The sequence below is a fragment of the Rattus norvegicus genome, chromosome 1 (assembly GCF_021556685.1).
Source record: "Rattus norvegicus strain SHRSP/BbbUtx chromosome 1, alternate assembly SHRSP_T2T, whole genome shotgun sequence".
Classification (NCBI taxonomy): Eukaryota; Metazoa; Chordata; class Mammalia; order Rodentia; family Muridae; genus Rattus; species Rattus norvegicus.
The window spans coordinates 89,035,150-89,049,083 of NC_141534.1; the positions used below are offsets into that span (position 1 = coordinate 89,035,150).

At 44.6% G+C, this 13,934-nt stretch overlaps 1 protein-coding gene across 1 annotated transcript in view; it reads left to right on the forward strand.

The window, feature by feature from the left end:
• The first annotated feature begins 3,065 nt into the window (after positions 1-3,065).
• The window catches only part of Cgm4 (carcinoembryonic antigen gene family 4), a 29,149-nt gene continuing 18,280 nt past the window's right edge, over positions 3,066-13,934 (forward strand). Inside the window, exon 1 of the mRNA XM_087612579.1 lies at positions 3,066-3,481. The gene's annotated coding sequence lies outside the window, so the exon portion shown is untranslated. The remainder of the gene's footprint in view (positions 3,482-13,934) is intronic.

Here is a 13,934-nt window from a genome sequence, read left to right on the forward strand (position 1 = left end):
CTACCCAGGGATGTCACCACCCCAATGACCCCTCCCCCACCAGTCACTAATTAAGAAAATGCCCTACGGCCTGATCTTATGGAGGCCTTTTCTCAACCGAGCTTTCCTCTTTTCAGATAACGCTAGTTTTGTGACGTAAAACTAGCCAGCACGACGATGAAGAGACTCGTTGGTGCACAGACTGCTGAGAATAAGGGATGTTGGAGTGTTCCGCCTTAGACGAGGTATTAGTACTCCACCACAAGACCCTGGAAACCCTGCAGCATTGGAAAGAACTTAAGGAAGAACGGAAGGACTGTAAAATGTGAAATGCCATCTACTGGTCATGTCGTGTCATTGCAATCATGGACCCCTCCAGACTCCAGAGGATGATTTCCACCCAATGGTCATACCGACGGCCTTGGTTAAATAGAACGAGTCACAGAACAAAACCTAAGGTCCTAAATCTGAGAAAGGGTCAGGGGTTTGGGAGGGATGGGAAGGAGATAAAGGGTGAGGGAGAGGATAACCAGAATACATCGTACATATGCATGAAAGTGTCAAAGAGGTAACCACTAAAGCGTATTTCACAAACGGTTTGCTCCACTGTCCCGCTGCCATTCATTCTAACAGAACGGCGGACGATGTTTGCTTGTTTAAATTGCTTGTTTAAGTACGGTTTGTCTTTCACAGTCTCCTGCTTTGATCATCAGCTTCTTATGTTCTGTTTTGTTTTCTCACCCATTGGCATCGAAAAGCTTATTTCAGTTTGTGTTTTCTTTATTGCTTAAGCTGTTGCCTGTCTGTGGGATATGTTCTAACCAGCTTGTCTGGCCTTAGTGGGAGAGGAGAGCCCTGCAGGGACTTGATGTGCCAGGGTGGAGGAGATGGGGGGCTCCAACCTCTCAGAGGAGAAGTGGAGGGAACATGGGAGAGAGACAGTGTAAGGGAGGATGGGTGCATCGATTGGAATGTAAAGTGAATTAAAAAATACTAAAAAAAATGGAGAAAATGAAAAAGAGGTTCATTTTAGAGCACTGCAGCCAGGGTGGTCCCACCTGGGCACAGACTTCACAGATGAGCTCTGTAGATCTGTTTCTCACAGGAGGTCGTGCAATCATTTCTTAGAAACCGCAGGGAACTGACTTCAGCCATCCTTGGAGGCCCAAACCCACTGATGCCCAAGGATAGAAAGGTATTACGCAGTGTTTGTTGTCTAGCCCTTGGTCTTTTTTTGTCAACTTACTATAGGCTAGGGTCATCTGGGAAGAAAGACTCTCCATTGAGACCATGTCCTCATCAGATGGCCTGTAGGCAAACACATTGCATGAATTCTCAAATAATTAATAAAAGTTTAAACAATAAATTAAAAATTAAAGAAGAGTCTCATGTAGCCCAGGCTGGCTCCAGACGTGCTGTGTAGCTGAGGATGGCTTTAAGTTCGTGATCCTCCTGCCTCTACCTCCCAAGTGGTGGGATTACAGGTGAACACAACCATGCCAGGTTTCATGCCAAACTGAGAGTCAAACCCAGGGCTTTGTGCACACTAGGCAAGCATTCGGTCAACTGAACCACATCCTTAGCTTCATTTATTGTTTTATGAGTCTCAGGCAGTTCATGTGGGCCTTGAACTCCTGAAGCTCCTTTCTCATCTTCCGAATGCTAGGATTATAGTCGTAATTCATAACAAAGGGCATGATTTTGGACAAAAGCTTGGTTTTAAATTATGTGTATGAAGTGTGCACTTGTGCATACAGGAGTCTAGGAGAGGCCATTGGAGCCCTTGAGCTGGAGTTACATAGTCACGAGTCACCTAATGTAGGTGCTGAGGACCGAACCCATGTCCTCTGGAAGAGCAGCCAGGGCTCTCAACCACTGAGCCATCTCTCCAGGCCTCATTCTTATTAAAAATTTAAAAGTTCTTTGAGAATTACACACACACACACACACACACACACACACACACACACACCTATATATGGCCCGTGTTAGGTTATTGTTGCTGTGAAGAGACACCGTGACCAAGGCAACTCTTATAAGAGACAATATTTAATCAGGAAGGCTGGCTTAGAGTTTCATAGGTTTAGTCCATTATCATCATGGTAGGAACTGCGGCAGTGTCCAGGCAGACATGATGCTAGAGAAGGAGCTGAGAGTTCTGCATCTTGATCTGAAGGCAGCCAGGACAGACTCTCATTCCACAATGGGCAAGAGTCTGAGCGCTGGAGCCTCAAAGCCCACCCCACAGTGACACACTTCCTCCAACAAGGACACATCTACTCCAATAAGGCCACACCTCTTAACAGTGCCATTTCCCAGGAGCCAAACATTCACACCACCACAAGCACATGCAACACACACACACACACACACACACACACACACACACACTGGTTTTTTGAGACAGGGTTTCCTCTGCATAGCCTTGGCTGTATGAAAACTCACTCTACAGACCAGGCTGGTCTTGAACCCAGAGACGCACCTTCCTCTGCCTCCCACATGCTAGAATTAAAGGTGTGTGCCACCACCACCCAGCTATCCAATGTATTTTGATGGTATTCACTCCTACATTGTGGGATCATGTTCTGCCCCACCATTAGGAAGGCGAAAACTGGGGAGTGCTTGACTGCCACCATTGGGTGCTGGGCTTTAGGGAAGCACGAAGGGGTGTTCACTCCCACTCAAGGGGTGGGAAGACACAATCTAAGATGGGGGAAGCCAAAGTTGGGATTTCCTGACCCTAGGGTGTCCAGTCGCCACTGGAGTTCTGCACAGAGGAGTCAGGAATGAAGGATGGGGGTCCATGGGCCTACGACAATGAGGCCAGGACTGTTTCGGGGCTGAGGGATGAGGACAAGGACGAACCCAGTGTTGGGGAAATGGGGAACTTCTGCTTAGCTCATTGGTGAAGGTAGGTCATCTGGAAGCTTCTACAGGAGACTTAGGCTGTGGCTCTGTAGGTGAAGGCCTTCTCCGTGCTCGTAGTCTGATGAGAGTGGTGAGAGACGCGTTAGTCTACAGGTATAATGAGAAGTCGTTAGGAGTGGGTGGAGCGGAAAGTACCGGTTTCTTTGGAAACGTCAAGTGATGTTTTGCTGGGGCACACAGGCGAAAGAACGTTTTGCTGAAGCAGACGTATGAAAGGACGTGAAAGGTTAGAAGCAATAGAAATCTGGCCCCACAGACACTGAGCCAGAGCATTGGTTCACTTCGCTCGGCCTCGCTACTCTTCACGGACGACATGCATGCCCTGCTTCACCTTACACTGTGTTGCTGTGGTTCGATTGTGGTGACATCACCGAGAGAAACTTGCCAAAGAACTTGAGAGGTTCTTGCAGCGTCTTGCTGCTTTAGCAGTGGACTCAGGCTGGTCGTAGTCTCTTCCGGACTGAACTACCCTTGCCGATTCCTGCGTGCTGCCTGCTGAATGGACTGGAATGCTGCTGCTATTCGTATTGGAGTTTCGCTAGAGGACTGAACTGCTGATATTCTGACAATGGAGGTTAGACTCGCCCCAGAGGACTATTTCTTCTTTTTCTTTTTCTTTTTTCCGGAGCTGGGGACCGAACCCAGGGCCTTGCGCTTGCTAGGCAAGCGCTCTACCACTGAGCTAAATCCCCAGCCCCCGGAGGACTATTTCTATACAGGTCCACTTCCCCCGTGTCCTAATAACCTTTCTTTTCCACCACCTCTGGTGGGTGGTGGGCTAGAGGGGAGGCTGAACACTTAATTAAAGCATGTTGAGAAAAATGTATGCCTACACGTGGTTTTCTTTTTCTTCTTCTTTTTTTTAATAGTCTTTTTTTAAAAAAGATTTATTGGGCTGGAGAGATGGCTCAGTGGGTAAGAGCGCTGACTGCTCTTCCAGAGGTCCTGAGTTCAATTCCCAGCAACCACATGGTGGCTCACAACCATCTGTAATAGGATCTGAAGCCCTCTTCTGGTGTGTCTGAAGACAGCTACAGTGTACTTATATATAATAAAATAAATCTTAAAAAAAGATTTATTCATTTATTTTATGTATATGAACACACTATTGCTGACACACCAGAAGAGGGCATCTGATCTCATTACAGATGGTTGTGAGCCACCATGTGGTTGCTGGGATTTGAACTCAGGACCTCTGGAAGAGCAGTCAGTGCTCTTAACCTCTGAGCCATCTCTCCAGCCCCTCTTCTTCTTTTTTTTAATCCCTTAGGAAAATAGAAGTAGTACATTTTTTCCCTATGGCCCGTGACTTGTCTAACAATAGGTTCATGGCCCTAATGATGGTGCTTGGCATGGGTTCTGTCTTGTGGAGTGGGCCTTAAATCCAATCAGAGAATGGCTGGCTACTCTTATGACGTTCTTGCCACAATGGTACTGGTTGGCATACCTTGCCTGACTGGTTATCACTGTAGCTGGTGGGACTCACAACTGAGTAAAAGTGATGCTCACTCTTCTCCCGTGGTAGCCCACACAACACCTTCCTTCCAGCACTGTAAAAGCCAGTCGGTAGTGACGAAGCTTCCAGGTGACGACTGGTTTGATTTCTCCATGTCCCTGACTCCTTATATGGTGTCTTCAGCAATAGGGTTTTCCCATCAATTTCTGGAGAGTAAAGCAAGAGCAAGAACCTGTATTGTTTGGGGGTCACGGGGCCCTACTGATCAACAACAGCAAAAGAGGCATCCCGTGGTGTTCTTAATTATTACTTAAAATTATTAATTTACATCCCAAATGCTGCCGCCCCCCCCCCCCCCCTTCCCGGTCCTCTCTCACAGAGTCCCTCTCCCTTCCCCCTCTCCTCTGAGAGGGTTGGGTTCCTTCTGGGTATTCCCCAGTTGGCCTTTGTACTGGAGGCTTTCCACGGAGATCTCTGGCCCAGCCAGGTGCGAGGGTTCAGGCGAAGGGGAGAGAAGTCAAGCAGGGAGGAGAAAACGCCCCCGCCGCCTCCGCCGCCTCCGCCGCCTCCGCCGCCTCCGCCGCCTCCGCCGCCTCCGCCGCCTCCGCCGCCTCCGCCGCCTCCGCCGCCTCCGCCGCCTCCGCCGCCTCCGCCGCCTCCGCCGCCTCCGCCGCCTCCGCCGCCCCCGCCGCCCTCGCCGCCCCCGCCGCCCCCGCCGCCCCACCTCGGTCTCTGCTGCTAGTTCGTGCACACCTTTAATCCTTCTGGATAGGATTCTTTTTTTTTTTTTTTTTTTTTTGTGTGTGTGTGTGTGTGTGTGTGTTTTGTTGTTTGCTTTTTTTTAATTTAATTTAATTTAATTTTATTTTTATTAACTTGAGTATTTCTTATATACATTTCGAGTGTTATTCCCTTTCCCGGTATCCGGGCAAACATCCCCCTCCCGCCTCCCCTTCCTTATGGGTGTTCCCCTCCCAACCCTTTCCCCATTGCCGCCCTCCCCCCACCAGTCTAGTTCACTGGGGGTTCAGTCTTAGCAGGACCCAGGGCTTCCCCTTCCACTGGTGCTCTTACTAGGATATTCATTGCTACCTATGAGGTCAGAGTCCAGGGTCAGTCCATGTATAGTCTTTAGGTAGTGGCTTAGTCCCTGGAAGCTCTGGTTGCTTGGCATTGTTGTACATATGGGGTCTCGAGCCCCTTCAAGCTCTTCCAGTTCTTTCTCTGATTCCTTCAACGGGGGTCCTATTCTCAGTTCAGTGGTTTGCTGCTGGCATTCGCCTCTGTATTTGCTGTATTCTGGCTGTGTCTCTCAGGAGCAATCTACATCCGGCTCCTGTCCGTCTGCACTTCTTTGCTTCATCCATCTTGTCTAATTGGGTGGCTGTATATGTATGGGCCACATGTGGGGCAGGCTCTGAATGGGTGTTCCTTCAGTCTCTGTTTTAATCTTTGCCTCTCTCTTCCCTGCCAAGGGTATTCTTGTTCCCCTTTTAAAGAAGGAGTGAAGCATTCACATTTTGATCATCTGTCTTGAGTTTCATTTGTTCTAGGCATCTAGGGTAATTCGAGCATTTGGGCTAATAGCCACTTATCAATGAGTGCATACCATGTATGTCTTTCTGTGATTGGGTTAGCTCACTCAGGATGATATTTTCCAGTTCCAACCATTTGCCTACGAATTTCATAAAGTCGTTGTTTTTGATAGCTGAGTAATATTCCATTGTGTAAATGTACCACATTTTCTGCATCCATTCCTCTGTTGAAGGGCATCTGGGTTCTTTCCAGTTTCTGGCTATTATAAATAAGGCTGCAATGAACATAGTGGAGCACGTGTCTTTTTTATATGTTGGGGCATCTTTTGGATATATGCCTAAGAGAGGTATAGCTGGATCCTCAGGCAGTTCAATGTCCAATTTTCTGAGGATCCTCCAGACTGATTTCCAGAATGGTTGTACCAGTTTGCAATCCCACCAACAATGGAGGAGTGTTCCTCTTTCTCCACATCCTCGCCAGCATCTGTTGTCCCCTGAGTTTTTGATCTTAGCCATTCTCACTGGTGTGAGGTGAAATCTCAGGGTTGTTTTGATTTGCATTTCCCTTACGACTAAAGATGTTGAACATTTCTTTAGGTGTTTCTCAGCCATTCGGCATTCCTCAGCTGTGAATTCTTTGTTTAGCTCTGAACCCCATTTTTTAATAGGGTTATTTGTTTCCCTGCGGTCTAACTTCTTGAGTTCTTTGTATATTTTGGATATAAGGCCTCTATCTGTTGTAGGATTGGTAAAGATCTTTTCCCAATCTGTTGGTTGCCGTTTTGTCCTAACCACAGTGTCCTTTGCCTTACAGAAGCTTTGCAGTTTTATGAAATCCCATTTGTCAATTCTTGATCTTAGAGCGTAAGCCATTGGTGTTTTGTTTAGGAAATTTTTTCCAGTGCCCATGTGTTCCAGATGCTTCCCTAGTTTTTCTTCTATTAGTTTGAGTGTGTCTGGTTTGATGTGGAGGTCCTTGATCCACTTGGACTTAAGCTTTGTACAGGGTGATAAGCATGGATCGATCTGCATTCTTCTACATGTTGACCTCCAGTTGAACCAGCACCATTTGCTGAAAATGCTATCTTTTTTCCATTGGATGGTTTTGGCTCCTTTGTCAAAAATCAAGTGACCATAGGTGTGTGGGTTCATTTCTGGGTCTTCAATTCTATTCCACTGGTCTATCTGTCTGTCTCTGTACCAATACCATGCAGTTTTTATCACTATTGCTCTGTAATACTGCTTGAGTTCAGGGATAGTGATTCCCCCTGAAGTCCTTTTATTGTTGAGGATAGCTCTAGCTATCCTGGGTTTTTTGTTATTCCAGATGAATTTGCAAATTGTTCTGTCTAACTCTTTGAAGAATTGGATTGGTATTTTGATGGGGATTGCATTGAATCTGTAGATTGCTTTTGGTAAAATGGCCATTTTTACTATATTAATCCTGCCAATCCATGAGCATGGGAGATCTTTCCATCTTCTGAGGTCTTCTTCAATTTCCTTCTTCAGTGTCTTGAAGTTCTTATTGTACAGATCTTTTACTTGCTTTGTTAAAGTCACACCGAGGTACTTTATATTATTTGGGTCTATTATGAAGGGTGTCGTTTCCCTAATTTCTTTCTCGGCTTGTTTCTCTTTTGTATAGAGGAAGGCAACTGATTTATTTGAGTTAATTTTATACCCAACCACTTTGCTGAAGTTGTTTATCAGCTTTAGTAGTTCTCTGGTGGAACTTTTGGGATCACTTAAATACACTATCATATCATCTGCAAATAGTGATATTTTGACTTCTTCTTTTCCGATCTGTATCCCCTTGACCTCCTTTTGTTGTCTGATTGCTCTGGCTAGAACTTCAAGAACTATATTGAATAAGTAGGGAGAGAGTGGGCAGCCTTGTCTAGTCCCTGATTTTAGTGGGATTGCTTCAAGTTTCTCTCCATTTAGTTTAATGTTAGCAACTGGTTTGCTGTATATGGCTTTTACTATGTTCAGGTATGGGCCTTGAATTCCTATTCTTTCCAGGACTTTTATCATGAAGGGCTGTTGAATTTTGTCAAATGCTTTCTCAGCGTCTAATGAAATGATCATGTGGTTTTGTTCTTTCAGTTTGTTTATATAATGGATCACGTTGATGGTTTTCCGTATATTAAACCATCCCTGCATGCCTTGGATGAAGCCTACTTGGTCATGGTGGATGATTGTTTTGATGTGCTCTTGGATTCGGTTTGCCAGAATTTTGTTGAGTATTTTTGCGTCGATATTCATAAGGGAAATTGGTCTGAAGTTCTCTTTCTTTGTTGTGTCTTTGTGTGGTTTAGGTATAAGAGTAATTGTGGCTTCGTAGAAGGTATTCGGTAGTGATCCATCTGTTTCAATTTTGTGGAATAGTTTGGATAATATTGGTATGAGGTCTTCTATGAAGGTTTGATAGAATTCTGCACTAAACCCGTCTGGACCTGGGCTCTTTTTGGTTGGGAGACCTTTAATGACTGCTTCTATTTCCTTAGGAGTTATGGGGTTGTTTAACTGGTTTATCTGTTCCTGATTTAACTTCGATACCTGGTATCTGTCTAGGAAATTGTCCATTTCCTGAATTTTCAAGTTTTGTTGAATATAGGTTTTCATAGTAAGATCTGATGATTTTTTGAATTTCCTCTGAATCTGTTGTTATGTCTCCCTTTTCATTTCTGATTTTGTTAATTTGGACGCACTCTCTGTGTCCTCTCGTTAGTCTGGCTAAGGGTTTATCTATCTTGTTGATTTTCTCAAAGAACCAACTTTTGGTTCTGTTGATTCTTTCTATGGTCCTTTTTGTTTCTACTTGGTTGATTTCAGCTCTGAGTTTGATTATTTCCTGCCTTCTACTCCTCCTGGGTGTATTTGCTTCTTTTTGTTCTAGAGCTTTTGGGTGTGCTGTCAAGCTGCTGACATATGCTCTTTCCTGTTTCTTTCTGCAGGCACTCAGCGCTATGAGTTTTCCTCTTAGCACAGCTTTCATTGTGTCCCATAAGTTTGGGTATGTTGTATCTTCATTTTCATTAAATTCTAAAAAGTTTTTAATTTCTTTCTTTATTTCTTCCTTGACCAGGTTATCATTGAGTAGAGCATTGTTCAATTTCCAAGTATATGTGGTCATTCTTCCTTGATTGTTATTGAAGACCAGTTTTAGGCCGTGGTGGTCCGATAGCACGCATGGGATTATTTCTATCTTTCTGTACCTGTTGAGGCCCGTTTTTTGACCAATTATATGGTCAGTTTTGGAGAAAGTACCATGAGGAGCTGAGAAGAAGGTATATCCTTTTGCTTTAGGATAGAATGTTCTATAAATATCCGTTAAGTCCATTTGGCTCATGACTTCTCTTAGTCTGTCTACATCTCTGTTTAATTTCTGTTTCCATGATCTGTCCATTGATGAGAGTGGGGTGTTGAAATCTCCCACTACTATTGTGCAATGTGTGTTTTGAGCTTTAGTAAGGTTTCTTTTACATATGTAGGTGCCCTTGTATTTGGGGCATAGATATTTAGGATTGAGAGTTCATCTTGGTGGATTTTTCCTTTGATGAATATGAAGTGTCCTTCCTTATCTTTTTTGATGACTTTTAGTTGAAAATTGATTTTATTTGATATTAGAATGGCTACTCCAGCTTGCTTCTTCTGACCATTTGCTTGGAAAATTGTTTTCCAGCCTTTCACTCTGAGGTAATGTCTGTCTTTGTCTCTGAGGTGTGTTTCCTGTAGGCAGCAGAATGCAGGGTCCTCGTTGCGTATCCAGTTTGTTAATCTATGTCTTTTTATTGGGGAGTTGAGGCCATTGATATTGAGAGATATTAAGGAATAGTGATTATTGTTTCCCTTTATATTCATATTTGGATGTGAGGTTATGTTTGTGTGCTTTCATTCTCTTTGTTTTGTTGCCAAGACGATTAGTTTCTTGCTTCTTCTAGGGTATAGCTTGCCTCCTTATGTTGGGCTTTACCATTTATTATCCTTTGTAGTGCTGGATTTGTAGAAAGATATTGTGTAAATTTAGTTTTGTCATGGAATATCTTGGTTTCTCCATCTATGTTAATTGAGAGTTTTGCAGGATACAGTAACCTGGGCTGGCATTTGTGTTCTCTTAGGGTCTGTATGACATCAGTCCAGGATCTTCTGGCCTTCATAGTTTCTGGCGAGAAGTCTGGTGTGATTCTGATAGGTCTGCCTTTATATGTTACTTGACCTTTTTCCCTTACTGCTTTTAATATTCTTTCTTTATTTTGTGCGTTTGGTGTTTTGACTATTATGTGACGGGAGGTGTTTCTTTTCTGGTCCAATCTATTTGGAGTTCTGTAGGCTTCTTTTTTTTTTTTTTGGTTCTTTTTTTCGGAGCTGGGGACCGAACCCAGGGCCTTGCACTTCCTAGGCAAGCGTTCTACCACTGAGCTAAATCCCCAACCCCTCTGTAGGCTTCTTGTATGCCTATGGGTATCTCTTTTTTTAGGTTAGGGAAGTTTTCTTCTATGATTTTGTTGAAGATATTTACTGGTCCTTTGAGCTGGGAGTCTTCACTCTCTTCTATACCTATTATCCTTAGGTTTGATCTTCTCATTGAGTCCTGGATTTCCTGTATGTTTTGGACCAGTAGCTTTTTCCGCTTTACATTATCTTTGACAGTTGAGTCAATGATTTCTATGGAATCTTCTGCTCCTGAGATTCTCTCTTCCATCTCTTGTATTCTGTTGGTGAAGCTTGTATCTACAGCTCCTTGTCTCTTCTTTTGGTTTTCTATATCCAGGGTTGTTTCCATGTGTTCTTTCTTGATTGCTTCTATTTCCATTTTTAATTCCTTCAACTGTTTGATTGTGTTTTCCTGGAATTCTTTCAGGGATTTTTGCGATTCTTTCAGGGATTTTTGCGATTCCTCTCTGTAGGCTTCTACTTGTTTATTAATGTTTTCCTGTGTTTCCCTAAGGGAGTTCTTCACGTCTTTCTTGAAGTCCTCCAGCATCATGATCAAATATGATTTTGAAACTAGATCTTGCTTTTCTGGTGTGTTTGGATATTCCATGTTTGTTTTGGTGGGAGAATTGGGCTCCGATGATGGCATGTAGTCTTGGTTTCTGTTGCTTGGGTTCCTGCGCTTGCCTCTCGCCATCAGATTATCTCTAGTGTTACTTTGTTCTGCTATTTCTGACAGTGGCTAGACTGTCCTATAAGCCTGTGTGTCAGGAGTGCTGTAGACCTGTTTTACTCTCTTTCAGTCAGTTATGGGGACAGAGTGTTCTGCTTTCGGGCGTGTAGTTTTTCCTCTCTACAGGTCTTCAGCTGTTCCTGTGGGCCTGTGTCTTGAGTTCACCAGGCAGCTTTCTTGCAGCAGAAAAGTTGGTCTTACCTGTGGTCCCGAGGCTCAAGTTTGCTCGAGGGGTGCTGCCCACCTGGATAGGATTCTTATATCCAGTTTTGGGGTGGGTCGGGGGTCTGACAGCAGGTACTTCCTATTGGCTCAGCCTCAGACCTTGGGAATACCTCATCTCCATGAGGGAGGGGTTAGTCAGGGACTGACAGCAGGCACTCCCTATTGGCTTGGTCTGAGAGCTTGGGGATACCTTATCTACATGTGGGAGCGCTTAGGGTGCTGCTTCTATGTGACTGATTGTCACAAGCCCCTCTATAGGGAACTGTGCGGAGGCTGTAGCTACACAACAGGGGCCTGGCCTCCTGGGAGTTTAGGGAAACATCTACTGTCCCTTTCAGGGTCACCAGGGTTTCAACCTTATCTTGACTGGGAACCAGGATACCTTTCACAGCCCGCTGCCCCACATTCTCCCAGACTGGTGCATCAAGTCTCTGTTAGATTAGGCACATCTTCTGCCCCTGAGGTCAGACAAGGCAGCCCCGTTGGGGAACAAATACCACAGTCAGGGTACAGCTTTAGGGAGAGCCTCCACTCCAGTTGTGGGGGACCCACATGAAGATTGAGCTGCACGTCTGCTACACATGGAGGCATTCCATTCTCGGCAGCCAGCTTCTTATTCAGCAGCCTATGACATCTAGAAGGGGCATAGGCTAACTGTTAAACCCTATAACCCTGTTTTAAACTATTACATATATGTGTATGTGTATTTTTTGGAGCTCCTGTAATAAACATGGCATCTTTAAAGGACCTCAGTCATCTCTGCCCATATTTTGTCCTTTGCCACGTCCTCCCACTTGGCCCACTTAGTCCTCTTAGCTCCATTATCCCCCATTTCTTCTTTTTTCTTTTTCCAGTGCAATTACCTCATGGCACATGAAGGTTTACAGAGCTCTATATGCAGCTTTTATTCTATAGGGGGCTTGAGATAACATATCAATTTAGGAGTTCTATAAAATCATTATCAGGAATTATGAAACCATCAATTCATCTAAACAGTATTACTTGAACATGCAACTACATAATAATTTTGCAGGAAATCTGCCCAACAGAGTAGGTAAATACTCAGGAAACCGTTAAGCTATGTAATAGGGGCAGAAAAGGCATATCAGCAGTGAGAAGCAACCCTAGGATGAAGTCTCTGGGGGTCCCTTGCCTCTTAGAGAACACCCATGGCTGCAAAATGTCCATCTCCAGAAAACTCACTTGCTTGCCGTAGACTTTCCAATATGCCTTTTGTCCCCCCTAGGATGGTGGGAATTGAACCCTTGTCCTCTGAAAGAGAAGCCTGTGATCTTAATACTAGGCCAACTCTCCAGCTCTTAGCCTCACTTTCAAGTTGTTGTTGCCCTCCCCGCACTGCTCAGCTCACGATTGATGCACTGTGCGGATGGAGGGGAAATGTTTATTTGTTCTTAATCTTCCAGGCAATGCTCGAGACTTTTTTTTCCTCCATCTTTATTAACTTGAGTATTTCTTATTTACAGTTCATTTGTTATACCCTTTCCTGGTTTCCGGGCCAACATCCCCAATCCCTCCCCCTCCCCTTCTATATGGGTGTTCCCCTCCCCAAACAACACCCATCCTCCCCCCATTACCGCCCTTCCCCCAACAATCACGTTCACTGGGGGTTCAGTCTTAGCAGGACCCAGGGCTTCCCCTTCCACTGGTGCTCTTACTAGGATATTCATTGCTACCTATGAGGTCAGAGCCCAGGGTCAGTCCATGTATAGTCTTTAGGTAGTGGCTTAGTCCCTGGAAGCTCTGGTTGCTTGGCATTATTGTTCATATGGGGTCTCGAGCCCCTTCAAGCTCTTTCAGTCCTTTCTCTGATTCCTTCAACGGGGGTCCGTTCTCAGTTCAGTGGTTTGCTGCTGGCATTCGCCTTTGTGTTTGCTGTATTCTGGCTGTGTCTCCCAGGAGAGATTTACATCCGGTTCCTGTCGGCCTGCACTTCTTTGCTTCATCCATCTTATCTAGTTTGGTGGCTGTATATGTATGGGCCACATGTGGGGCAGGCTCTGAATGGGTGTTCCTTCTGCCTCTGTTCTAAACTTTGCCTCCCTATTCCCCTTTTAAAGGAGTGAAGCAATCGCATTTTGGTCATCCTTCTTGAGTTTCATGTGTTCTGTGAATCTAGGGTAATTCAAGCATTTGGGCTAATAGCCACTTACCAATGAGTACACACCATGTGTGTTTTTCTGTGATTAGGTTACCTCACTCAGGATGATATTTTCCAGTTCCATCCATTTGCCTATGAATTTCATAAAGTCATTGTTTTTGATAGCTGAGTAATATTCGATTGTGTAGATGTACCACATTTTCTGTATCCATTCCTCTGTTGAAGGACATCTGGGTTCTTTCCAGCTTCTGGCTATTATAAATAAGGCTGCTATGAATATAGTGGAATTGCTCGAGACTTTTACTGACACAAAGGGGTAACTGTGCTTGGCAGCCATGAACTTGTGCAGTTTGTAATAACCACTCATCAGAGCCTGCTGGGCGCTGCACACAGTGTCAGAGACACAATGTATGCCAAGGGATCGCTGTTGTTTTAGAACATCGCTCATATGGACAGAGCCTATTTTGACCCTTCACTTCTCAAATGCTGAAGTTTGAACCTGAACAAACACATAAGCATCAG